The sequence below is a fragment of the Chenopodium album genome, chromosome 4 (genome assembly GCF_948465745.1).
Source record: "Chenopodium album chromosome 4, dcCheAlbu1.1, whole genome shotgun sequence".
NCBI classification, from domain to species: Eukaryota; Viridiplantae; Streptophyta; class Magnoliopsida; order Caryophyllales; family Amaranthaceae; genus Chenopodium; species Chenopodium album.
The window spans coordinates 76638439-76650753 of record NC_137837.1 but is presented as its reverse complement, the minus strand read 5'-3'; the positions used below and the strand labels follow the sequence as shown (position 1 = coordinate 76650753).

The 12315-nt window shown below is 34.4% G+C and overlaps 3 pseudogenes across 1 annotated transcript; all 3 read left to right on the top strand.

Annotated features, from left to right (window-relative positions):
* Nucleotides 1-757: 757 nt before the first annotated feature.
* On the top strand, nucleotides 758-9903 carry LOC145628223 (OVARIAN TUMOR DOMAIN-containing deubiquitinating enzyme 5 pseudogene; annotated as a pseudogene). Its single transcript, XR_014111418.1, has 4 exons — nucleotides 758-766; nucleotides 909-1661; nucleotides 7497-7652; nucleotides 8737-9903. The product of XR_014111418.1 is annotated as an OVARIAN TUMOR DOMAIN-containing deubiquitinating enzyme 5 pseudogene (transcript).
* On the top strand, nucleotides 4909-7238 carry LOC145628222 (monothiol glutaredoxin-S6 pseudogene; annotated as a pseudogene).
* Nucleotides 9904-9912: 9 nt separating the features above from the next.
* LOC145628221 (monothiol glutaredoxin-S6 pseudogene) lies at nucleotides 9913-10407 on the top strand (annotated as a pseudogene).
* The last annotated feature ends 1908 nt before the right edge of the window (nucleotides 10408-12315 follow it).

Below are 12315 nucleotides of genomic sequence, written 5' to 3'. Positions count from 1 at the left end.
GTAAACTGAATAACAGCACTTTTGTATGATAATTCCACTTTCAACTTTCAAGAGGTGGATTCTCTCCCAATTTAGCCCTCTAAAGCTAACCCAAAACATTCAACAATATTTTACATGATTAGCTCTCTCTATTTAGCTCTATTTATAGAGCATTTCCCTAACAAACTAACTAATTTCTCCTTCAAGCTACAACAACTTTATTTTAACTCTACTCCCTAAATTCTCCTTTCCCTAAAGATATTAATGCTGGTTACCAAAACAAAATTTGTCTGTAAAGATCACTTATTCTCTCTGTCCCTAAATAAGCTACATTGGATTAAAGATAAATTTGAAGGAGTTGGATTGAAAGACCATGATTGTCCATCTTTATGTAACTTTTTATATCTTTTTAATGCCACAAAGTTGTATGTCCTTAAGCTTATCATTAAGGGTATTAGGGATAAGTTGAAGATATTAAACCTAGATTTAGATAGTGGACTATAATTTGGGACAATCCAAAATATTACTGCGGACTATCATCTAGGACATTTCTTAAATGTCGAAGACATGATATATCAGGTGGATGCATGTACTTTTTTTTCTTCTTATATCGTTGCTCCAATTTGACGTTTTTAAACATGAAACAAGAGACAATGTCTTAAAGCTCATGTATTGCAGTTGGGTTTGTGAGGGTCAATGTCTTTCTGAGTTTTCTAAATCATGTCATACTTTTATCCATTTTTCTTAATCTAGATGTATTATTGATTTTTCCTGTTCAATGCCACAGGTAGGAAATTGGTCAACTACAGAACAAAGAGGTCGAATGAAAAAAGCTGCAGCTAAAGGTAGCAAGCAGAACAGTAAGCAAAAAAGAAGCAAGTTGAGGAAACAGCAAAATTTATGAATTATCCACAATTCATAAAAATTAGCATTGGCAGGAACTTTCATCCCTGGGCTTTAGCAATACAGATGGCAATGGAAACGATGAGGGAAACCTCAACACACTTGTTAAGGTCATAGCAGGAGTATCTGTTGGCAGTCAAACTGATAATTACATGCCTAGTATAAGCATTAAGAAATGTGAGAATATAAGCTCAGCAAGAAGCTGCAAGGGAGCAGAGAACAAAAGAGGAACAAAGGAACACCATAAGTGACAGACTGACAGTGGTTAAAGATGAGATTTTTGAGAAGAAGCTAGAACCGCTTGGATTAGCTATTTATGAGGTTAAACCAGATGGCCTCTGCCTTGAGCTGTTGAGGATCAACTAATTTATTTGTTTGGAGGGTCTTCACCTTATAGTTTTCAGCAGTTTTGAGAGATGTTGGCTTCTTATATGCGTGATCATGCCTCCGAATTTTCCCCATATTTCTTGTCAGAGGATGTGATTGAAGAAGAGTCAGATGATTCTCTGGTGCAGAGATTGAGAATTAATGCAGAGAGGTGGAACAACAGCGGCTTGGGGTGGGCAATTGGAGCTTGGCGCTTTGACACATTGCTTTAAGATACATATAAATTTATGATGATTTTTTCATGGTGTTTTCCTGATGTTGAAGTGGGTAAGGAGTACAAGACTGATGATGCTGCCACATCATTGAATTCTAGCATCATGCTATCATACCACAGGCACACCTTCAATCTGGGTGAGCGCTACAATTCTGTGGCTCAAAATACAGCGAAATAGGTTAGCTATCCCTACAATCTTGTGAACATATTTCTCCTTTTTTCCAGCTTTTTTCATTTTCATTGTTTAGGGGCTATTATTAGTGAGTTAGGAGAGTGCATTAAACTCTAGCTGAATAAGAGTAAAAAAATTTCTTTCGCATTCAATGGAAATATATACATTCTGAGATTTCCTTGCTTACATATTTATATCCTTTACAGTTGCAAATAGTAATACAGAGATCAACAATTATTCTTGTTTTTCATGTTCTTGGATGGTAATATGACATTAGATCAAGCCTATTTGCTAGACATACCTTGTATAATTTATTTACATGGAAAACTTGACCATTAGTAATTTAGCACCTGAGCCATGGTGGTTCCTATAAACCTCTATGAATTGGTAAGTCGGCCAATAGGTCTAATTTATGCAAAATTGCTTCTTGTGTGTCAAGAAAAATCTCTACAGGTCTTTAAACATGTCAGGATTGTAAAACATGTATATTAAAAATATAGATGATTAAATTATAAAAAATAATCTCATGTGTTAGCCATATTTGAGCTAAGAGGTTCAAATGACCAGTTTCTCATAGTGAGAAACAAAACATGGAATTTTCGTAAATAAACCAACAACTTTATTCAATTGTAGAGCCTACAATAATGAAAAAGTTGTTGATTTATTCACGAAAATGCCCCCATGAGAAACAAATTTCGTTTCTCAATATGAGAAACAGGGAATTTTTCCTTTTTTTTTGGTTTTTTTCTGAAACAATCTTTCCTGTATAACTAAAAGTGTTGAAATATCCCTTTAAAGCTTTTTTATGTATTACAAACTTTATATATACCCATAAATCTAAAACCTTTAAAAATACAACTCCAAATACTGTAGCTTAGCTACAATAAGTGGCTTTTGGATAATTTATTTCACTAAACGACCCTTGTTATTTTCTATTTTTCACTCATAGCCTGATGGAAACCCCTTTAAAAAATTCCTAAGAAAAAATGTTGATTAAATTAAGTGTAATTGTAGTATTATTCTAACAAAGTATCCGAATCGTTCTAGATATGATTGTTAGTCCCATTGAAAGCGATTAATGTTGATAGTACTGTTTATAAGTGAAAAACGTGTTCTTACCATATACTAAACTGTCCTTAGAAACCTGAGAAAAAGAAGAGAAAAAAGAAGTTTATTAAGAATCAGGAAAACTGAGATTTTGAGAACAATAAAGAGTTCTGGAGAATCAATTAGGATCATGACATTAGCTAAGGTACTGCAAATTTGATATGTCACAATATTTTTTTTGGGGACATATATTCTTTGCAATTGGCCACTTCTATAAAGGCAAAGCCCCACTATTTTATGGAATTTCTTGGAAAGAAGAGAGAAAAAGATGGTGGGGATTATGCTTTCTTATGTCAGATATAAAATCCATTTTATGTGATGCGAGGAGCCGAAGTTGCCTTATTCTGCATGCATTACGTCAAATTTGTATGATCTCTTTAGTTTTTTTTGTCTGTGCACAGATAGGTACTATAGCAATATAATGTAACATAGAGCACAAGTCAACTAAGAATTGGACAATAAAAGTGTCTGTATCTATATTGGTTTGGTCGATGTTTTAAGTGATACGTATTAAATAAAAAAGAACGAGTCAACTCTATTGAGGATGGACTATATACAGTAGATCAGATTTTGATTTTTTTTTGAAGCCTTAGATGTTCATGGAGTAGCATTTAACATAACCAGCTTTTACACAAAAAGTATGCGTTCTCATCAAATGCAACATGGGTTTTGCAATCTTCTGTACAATGTTAAACAATACATATTCAATCCTTGAGAAATTACATATTGTGTAACCCAAATTTGACATGTTTTTTCATCTAAAGTTCATCAATATTATTTTAGTAATTCATACAGAGTATTTACTAACTCACAAGAATGAATCGACGTGAATTTGAATGACATGTTCACAAGACACTTTAATTTGGAACGGTGCGAATCACACTAGGGCGTCTGTGAAGTTGAGGTACTCAATTTGCTCCACTAGGGCGTCTGTGAAGTTGAGGTACTCACTTTGCTCCATGAGGCACAAAGTTCAGTGCCTCTGTGTGAGGCGTGCTATGCATGCTTTTTATAATTAAGCTGTCAGTTCTGGTCTAATGGAACCCAATACATATACAGTTGGTAATTATACAAAAACACCAGCACAATGTGTTATTGTGTTAATCTGTACACGACAGTAGATATTTAGGTAGGCTGAATGTCCTCAAATAGCACACATAATTGGTTAGTTGTATTCAACAGAGATGTATGTCTTTCTAGGTGCAAGCTTAAATTGTTAATTCTGCAAATAGTTGGATAGGCCTCTTGCTGTATAATCCAATTGATATAAGAATGTAAAAGCAATTATAATAAATCTTACATTGAATCTCATGAGATTTATAAATGATCAATTACAGCCTGGTTAAAAATGCTAAGGATTAAGATAGTGTCATGTTTGATACATTCTGATGTACATTACTATTTCTCTTTCTATATTGGAGATATCTTAGCAGGATCAATTCCAAAATATTCATACAAAAGGTACGCAAAGTCACAATATGTTATGTTCACTGCATCTTAATAAGAATGACGAATGCAGAAAACAGTACATCTTTGATCAGCCTAATCCCATATTTTCCGCGCTCTTAATTTTCTTTTGGCTCTTCGAGTTCAATTGAGTTAAAGTTTCGACGATAAACATCCACGTGTCTGTTAAAAGAAAGAGTTTTGTGCTGCTCGAGTATTTGATTTAGGAGAAGATCAAATAAAAGAGGACTTCTAGTGGAGTTTTAGAGCGTGGCTCTTCATTATTCTGTTCACTCTTTAGGTGTTGCAAAGTCAATTTTTCTAGATGCCCTTTGTTTTTATCTTGTGTCATCGTGAAATTATTCGATAGGACAAATGTCCTTGTTTCTTTACGGAATATGAAGAACATAGACGATGTAAAGGGTCATTTTCGAGTACAATTTGTGGATCAAAAAGAGAAAATAGAAAGTTCTCTTTTTGTTGAAAGTCTTGGAACTTATCCTTATAACAGTATCAGTTCTTGCATGCAGATTTGAGTTGCGTCACCTTAGAATGGGCTTATAAATAGACCTGTGCTCTAAGCATTTTCCTCATCTCAAACCTTGAGCCTTCTCTCCAACTAGTATCACAAAAGTTCTCTGTATTTCAGCTTTTTCATCACCAACTCATCTCCCAAACAAAGGAATTTCCTTCAAAGATAATGGAGGTTGTGAAGGGTTTGGTGCAAGACAGGCCTGTGGTTATTTTCAGTAAGACTAGTTGTCCTGTGAGCCACTCAATGAGACAGCTTATCAGTGGCTTTGGCGCTAATCCTACTGTATATGAAATTGATCAAATGCCAAATGGACGGGAGATTGAGAGAGTTCTGCAGATGATGGGACGCAGACCTAGTGTACCATCCATCTTCATTGGTGGAAACTTTGTAGGTGGACCTAATGATGTGATCACCCTTCAGGTTCAAGGTAGACTTGTACAAATGTTGATGGACGCCGGAGCTATTTGGGTCTGGAATAGAAACTAGCTAAATATTCCAGTCTCAGCAATTAGAAGTAGAATAAGGGAAGTTTTAGGTTATATTTGTAGAGGACATAAGTGGGAAATAATGCGTCTTCTGCAGTGCCTTGTTTTTCTAGGCACTATTATATTTTGGTGACTGAAAATTAGTGTTTTTCAGTGACATAGTCTTATTCTCCTTCTGCCAAAAAGAAAAAAAAAAACAGAGTATATCCTCTGAGTAAATGCTTGTCCTTTGTTATCGAGTCAAATACTAGTGAAAGCTGCATTCTCATTTTGACAATGCACTCTTCTGTACCTTATTACCTGTCTTGATTTACTGTTATAAAATGATGGACTGGGATTCAGTTGCTTATGCTTTGATAAATAATGCTCTACAATCTTTATATATACCAAGTAAATAAGATTATGTTTAGAACCTTGCACAAAAGTATACACTGGCATGACCTAAACGAAAAATTTACATGCAAACATGATACATTATGAAATCAACTACAATTTATAGATTTCTGGACAAAAAAGTTCATGTATATGCCAATCTATGCAATCTATCCAATGCTTTTATATTGTAGTATGTTAGTTCAGTGTTTTTCAGAACTAGTTCGAATTTCCTGTATAAAGAGCTAGCCTTGTTTTTAATTAGAAATGTAAAGCTTTATATGCCTACATTTTCTCTAGTTATGCTCTGGATGTGTTATCCCTTAATCACAGCCTTCATTTAATCTAAGGATAAATATTTTGCATGTACACTTGGATTTGATGCCTCCTTAAAAGAATAGGTGATAGTTAGATGATCTTGAAGCTTAATGATGTAAACCAGGCTTGCAGCTTCTGAAAACCTGCATTGATCTTTCAGAGAAAATTAATCAATATACATTATGGGCCACTTTTATTTTATTTAATACTCTTTTAAGCCTTTCTGGTATTTTTTGTCTGCTATTTAATTTGTAAACCTACATTGATCATTCTAAGTGTGTGTATAGATTACATATTTGCTCAGTATAGAGGACATGCAGCTGAAGATTTCTTATGTTAAATGTGCAATTACTTTTCTTATTTGGAAGGGTTATATATCTTACATGATCCTTTCTGTACTTTACTTTCTTATTCGAGTAAAGTTAGTTTAGTAAATGTATTTTGATCCAGTTACCTACACCAATTCATTCTGAAAGAAAGTGCATAAATAGTGAGCCTATTACTGTTATTAATGAAACAGGAAAAGAAGTTACTAATACTTATAAGAAACAAAGGGAGATTAAATCTCTGTCATCTCATTGTTTTTTAGAAGCCAAGTATTATAGTTACCACATTGTCAGAGATCATAGCTTAAAGTCCAAAATCAATCTGCCAGTAATAATAATAAAAATTGAGTGTCATTTTATACATTAAATTGATACTTAACTGTTCTCTGAAACAAGACCTGATTACATCTGATTTACAACAATCAGGATGTAAGAGAACTAATCTAAAAATCAACATGTGCTCCACACAAGATTATAATCATGAGTTGTCATTGTTTGTAAGTGGGCATATATTATTCTGATCATTTAGTGGCTAAAGAAGTATATATTGTACATGGGTAATGGGTGAAGTTGACACTTCCTTGTTTTTTATAAACCATAAAAAACAGAAATTATAGTTGGTGTTTGATGTCTGCTGGTTCTGTGATAAGGAAAGAATAGAAGAACCTTTAAAGCAATCTATAAAATTGTGCTTGAATTTACTTTCTTTGAGGTTCGATGCCAATACGTGGATGTGATTTTGATGGCATTACCTAAAAACATAATCTGTATGACAATGTTCAGTTTGAGTATGTCTCAGCCTCTTGAAGATCCTAGAATTAATCAAGTTCAGGTGCTATCCTAACTGCAAATGTTTGTATTTTGTCCATTGCAGATTTTTCTGATGATCTTTTCTGAAGTATATCTATCACCTTCCTGTAACACTCTACATGTTATTCCTTTAGACTGTAAAATTTCAGCTGCTATAACAATAAAAATCGATTCTGAAATGTGATGTTAATTTTCTCTAATAATATGAATAAATACTGTAGTTAAAAAAAAAAAAAAAAACATGCAAGCAGACATTCCTTGTCAGAACTAATTTTGTGCTACATAAGCTATCACAAACATTTACTTCTACTGATATAATCTTATCGTCGAGTTTATCTTGCCTTTTACATTTTGCTTCTGTAAAGGGGATGAGAATCTCAATGTGTGATGCAAGGATAACTCTTGCAAACCTTTTCTCATTCACAAAGATGCTCTGTGATAGGTACAGAAGCAAGCCCTTACAACGAAAGTACACACTTCCAGAAACATAAATTGTGCTCTCTTCCTCCCAAAAAAGCAAGGCATGGTTACATTGGGCTATCTAACTCATCCAAGTTGGGCTAAGGCTAGAAATGGTGGTAAAAAAAGAAGCCCAATGGTGCACACTTTTATTCTCTCTCCTTTTGTTTTAGTACTCATGCTCTGAAACTTTTACATTCTTCTGCTTTGCAAACAATTTCTATCTATCATTTAATGGGTCAAAATTGTAATACATGTTACTGTGGGATTAGCCTCAGCAATACTGCATACTGCAATATCAACAAAACGATTGCTTTACACTGGAAATTGACCGAATATTTGATCACTTCCAAACTGATGAATGGAGGACAAGTCAGTTAAGATATTAAACAAAGATACTATCATTTATGGCCTTTAATCTGTTTTTCTTGCATATTTGCATACACAGTTACACACCCTTCTCACAGAAAGGTTTCAATGAGATGAGATAACAAGCAATGAATTTCTTGTTAAAAAAAAAAAAAGTGAAAGGTCACCTATAATGTGTACTAAGTCACCCAATATCCTTTTTCATAATGTCTCATGATAATATGGCATCCTCTTTTTGAGACTGTGTAGTACAAGTTTATTGCATCATCCAAATTAAAATTCTTAACAGCAGAAATGTAAAAGTAGCTGTTTTCATCCCCTAGGTAATCTTGCCTAGCTCTTGCTTGAGGCTAAAGCTTATGGAGTTGTTTTTAAACTGTGCTTCATTTAAACATGTCCATAGTCAAGTTTTGTTTTGTTTTTTTGTTTTTTTTTTTGTTTTTTTATGTTGAGCAAGATTTGGGATTTGGTTGTTTTCCTGAGTCATATCCATGCCATCTACATGATTAGTCATTGCTAACAAAGAAAGGGAAATGAGCAAAAGCAAACTTTATCGTCACTCTTTTGAACTTATGCCCTCATGCTCAGTCAATGACAAAAGGCTTCATGCCTAGGCACATAAGTTCATCTACTACACAGCTTAGTGAACTTTAATGCCGTTCGTCAAAAGAATTTTCATGAAAATAATAGAATGAAAACAAAATAGGAGCGGTGTGTAATTCAGGTATTCAACTCGTAGTAGTTCAGCTTCTGTAGTTACTTGGTGAAACAGCACTTAATCAGCTTGGTGCAACTCCTGTGACATAAATGTAAAAATTTTCAAGGTGAATTTAAAATCAATATTCTCTTGTCAGGGAATGGAGGAAGCCGGTGAAGACAGTTTTGGCCTTAGCACAGCTGGCTTGTAGGGGCAACTGAGATTCCATGATTTTGCATTCAGTAAAATGAAGGTATAATATGATAAAGCCCTTCTTTTCTATTCAAAGGATAAGATATTGCTGCTCAAAAAGGTTTGTAACTCTGTTCTTCTAGGATAAGAAAGCTGTACATTCCTTTTTCCAGTCAGCATATACACAATATGAGGCGAAGAGAGAAAGTGTTCTAGCTCCGTAATCATTTTAATCTTTATCTCAGCTCCACGCAAGAATATTGGAATATATATTGCAACTTTAAAGATGATCTCTACTGTAAGATATGAGGAGTAAATCTTGCAATAAGTTATATGACCTGACTTCTTAACTTGGCATCTGCATCCGTACTTCTTATTTGTACAACCTTTCATATTCATATATCCCTAAATGCACATCTTTGAAACCTTATCTGTTTTTTTCTTAATTTTTTTTTAGTTAGTAAAAGCAGGTGGTTGTCTTCTTTTGATCAATTTACCAAGTTCGAATCTAGTATTGAGTATTGACCCTTCGCTTCTTGTAGAGCCGTTTATTCAAGTAACTCGAGCACTCTTGAAACTACTGGTGCCTCTTAGCATTTTGCACTTTCCTTCACCAAGAATCTGCACATACCCATCACAAAATACCTTTGGTCACTTCATTAAGTTGCAGGATAATTCTGCTGTGGCTAATCAAGCACCATTTTATCTACTTTCTCATCTGTCGAGTGACAATTTTTGCCTACTGAATCATAATTGTCCAATACTGAGCTGAATCATGGCACTGGCTCTCCTAACCAATAAGAATTGACAATACATGCAATCTTTCTGACACTAGGCATAAGTATATTGGACTAGCAGCTCAATTACATCCTTGCTTTTGTCTCAGGGTTTTAGTGGTGCAGATTATACACCTAAGGCATGATCTTTCTGATTGTCACGAGAAAAATAATTAGGTACAATAACAGAATCACAAAAAGCTCCTTTGCCTTCATAGTTCAAGAATAATAACATATCCCTCGCATTTTCAGTAAAATGACAATGAGATACAGCCCTCTCTGTGGGCTATATAAATACATATCCAAGGTTGGCTTAGTAACAGTAAGGGAAAAGCAGAGGTTTCTTCATTCTAATCATCTTTCTAATGGATACCTTAAGGCCGTTGGTGGATGAAAAACCGGTTGTTATTTTCAGCAGGAACAATTCTGATCCTGTGAGCCATTCCATGAAGCAGCTCTTTACTAGCTATGGTGCAAATCCTGTAGTTTATGAGCTGAATCAATTACCGAATAGACAAGAAGTTGAAAATGCCCTTGATCAGGTGGCAGTGCAGACCCCAAGTGTGCCAGCTATCTTCATTGGAGGGAACTTTATTGGTGGGGCAAATGATGTTATTGGCCTTCAAGTTCGTGGAGAACTAGTGCAAAAGCTGATTGATGCACGAGCCATATGGTTTTGGAACAGAAACCAGTAGTTAATAATATCAATAATCTGCTGTAATTCTGATAATTGTGAGAGTGGTTTTTGTTTATTTAGCTGTATTAAGATGAGGCTAAAATTGTTTAGTGCCGCGCCTTCACTCCTGCTGAATACAATAGTTATGTGTGCTAGTTTACATATGCCAGAAGTCGTTGCTTGAACATTGGATCTTCATATTTGAATAAAGCGTCTTTCTAGTTACTATGATTTTTTCTTGTGTTCTTTTGACATATATGAACTATTTTTTAGACAGTAACAAATGAGAGAAATGTTGGCTGTACAACAATTTTGATTGTCATAAACAAAAACTTGAGCCTTGTTGGACCAGAAAAATCTGGAACATGTAGGGTAAAAATTGATGCATTGTGCATGTCATATCACACATAATAAAATCATTACATGCATGTCACAAGGTTCCATAAGTTAACTTGTAGGGATTGAAGTGTGGTGCTTGCTGTAAAATGAGCCTGGACTGATGTCTATTTTTGTTCTGACAATAATAAATATACTGTACTACTTGTGAAAATATATCAGCTATTTAAGAACATAGAATTAATAAATGTTGAAGTTTACTATTTTGAGACTTTTGAGTTCTTGTTATGTTTGAGCCTCAAGCTTGTTCAGTTTTTTGTAAGAAAGCAAAAAGAAACAGGACTGAAACTGATCGAAAATACTTTAGAAAACACCTGTTTAACATGGAATACTTACAGGTGAACATGCTTTATAATCACCATCCCTGATTACCTGTCCTATTGCTAAGAAAAATCTACTTTGGCAAAGGATAGATTATAGATTATAGGCTTGACATTAATTAGTATAAGTACACATAATTGTGTGGTTATATAATTCCTCAAATACAGAAAACAACTGGCGGTTGCCATTTTTCAGAATACAGAGAAAATCAATATGATCAACATCAGAATCAAACTATTTCATACCCTTACTCTGTACTGCATTACTGCACGTCACTGTAAAAAATATTCTTCCTTCTTTAAGAGAGTTTCCTGTATCATGCAGTGATGCTATGCTAGAAGCCAGCCTTAGCTTGCAAATCTCTAGCTAGGCCAAATCTGAAGTTGACATTCCTTCCGTACTGACTTGTACAATCTCGTGTCAGCATTTATTCCTTTGTAAGATATGTGCACAATTCATACAATTGTCTGTTTAGATAAAGCAGCTAAAAAAGTTCATTACAAGCAGACAACCTCGGCATACTGTAGAATTGGCTTTAAAACCTTTTTGGCTCTTCAGTACACCTAGAGCTGTTGATTCTAGATAAAATTCTTCCATGTGCTAGCAGCATGGACTTGTATTCTGCTTTTACTTTTTCACATTAGTTATAGATATGGCTGGCCACAACTTGAGCAGCATATTAGATTGATGCACTTAACCCAAAATCTAGTGATATCGAAATAACATTTAGCAGCTAGTTCAGTTTCAGTACATGCTAATTATTTCTGATTAGATCAATAGTCCTTGCTATTGAACAGTTAGGTTTACATGTGTAAAGTATTATGCTGAAGGACACAAACCAGAATCAGATACAATGATATAACTAGTTAGAAAACATGATCATAATTTTTAGCTGATATGATGAAATTATACATGGCTCTAATATCAATATGTATGCACTATGCTTAAAAACCATATATTTTCGCTTCTGCATGCAACTTCATCATTTCATGCAATAACAGGTCAAGCCATCAGGGAGGAGGGACTAGGCAGGAAGACTTATAGAAGATTCAACACTAGAATTATTATGCTGCTGTTATAATTTTATTTTTCTGGCAGTGCCAGGGAACATCATAGTAATACCCGTTCAGTCAGCAGTTGCATTCTGCACCAGCCAATAGTGCTGCAGCCGGCAGCACTGCTTCATATCCTCTCATTCCTCTGTCACCTAAAATACAGTGTATTTTGGTTTGTAACAAGGAACAAAATAGCGTTAAATCTTTACAGGTTTAGATAATCTGGATTTTACTTCTTCCTTAAATAAAGGATGGGGTGATCCTAGATAGTAAAAGTGCACTGAAGAAAAATGTAAACTTTTTATCAAAATATGAAATTA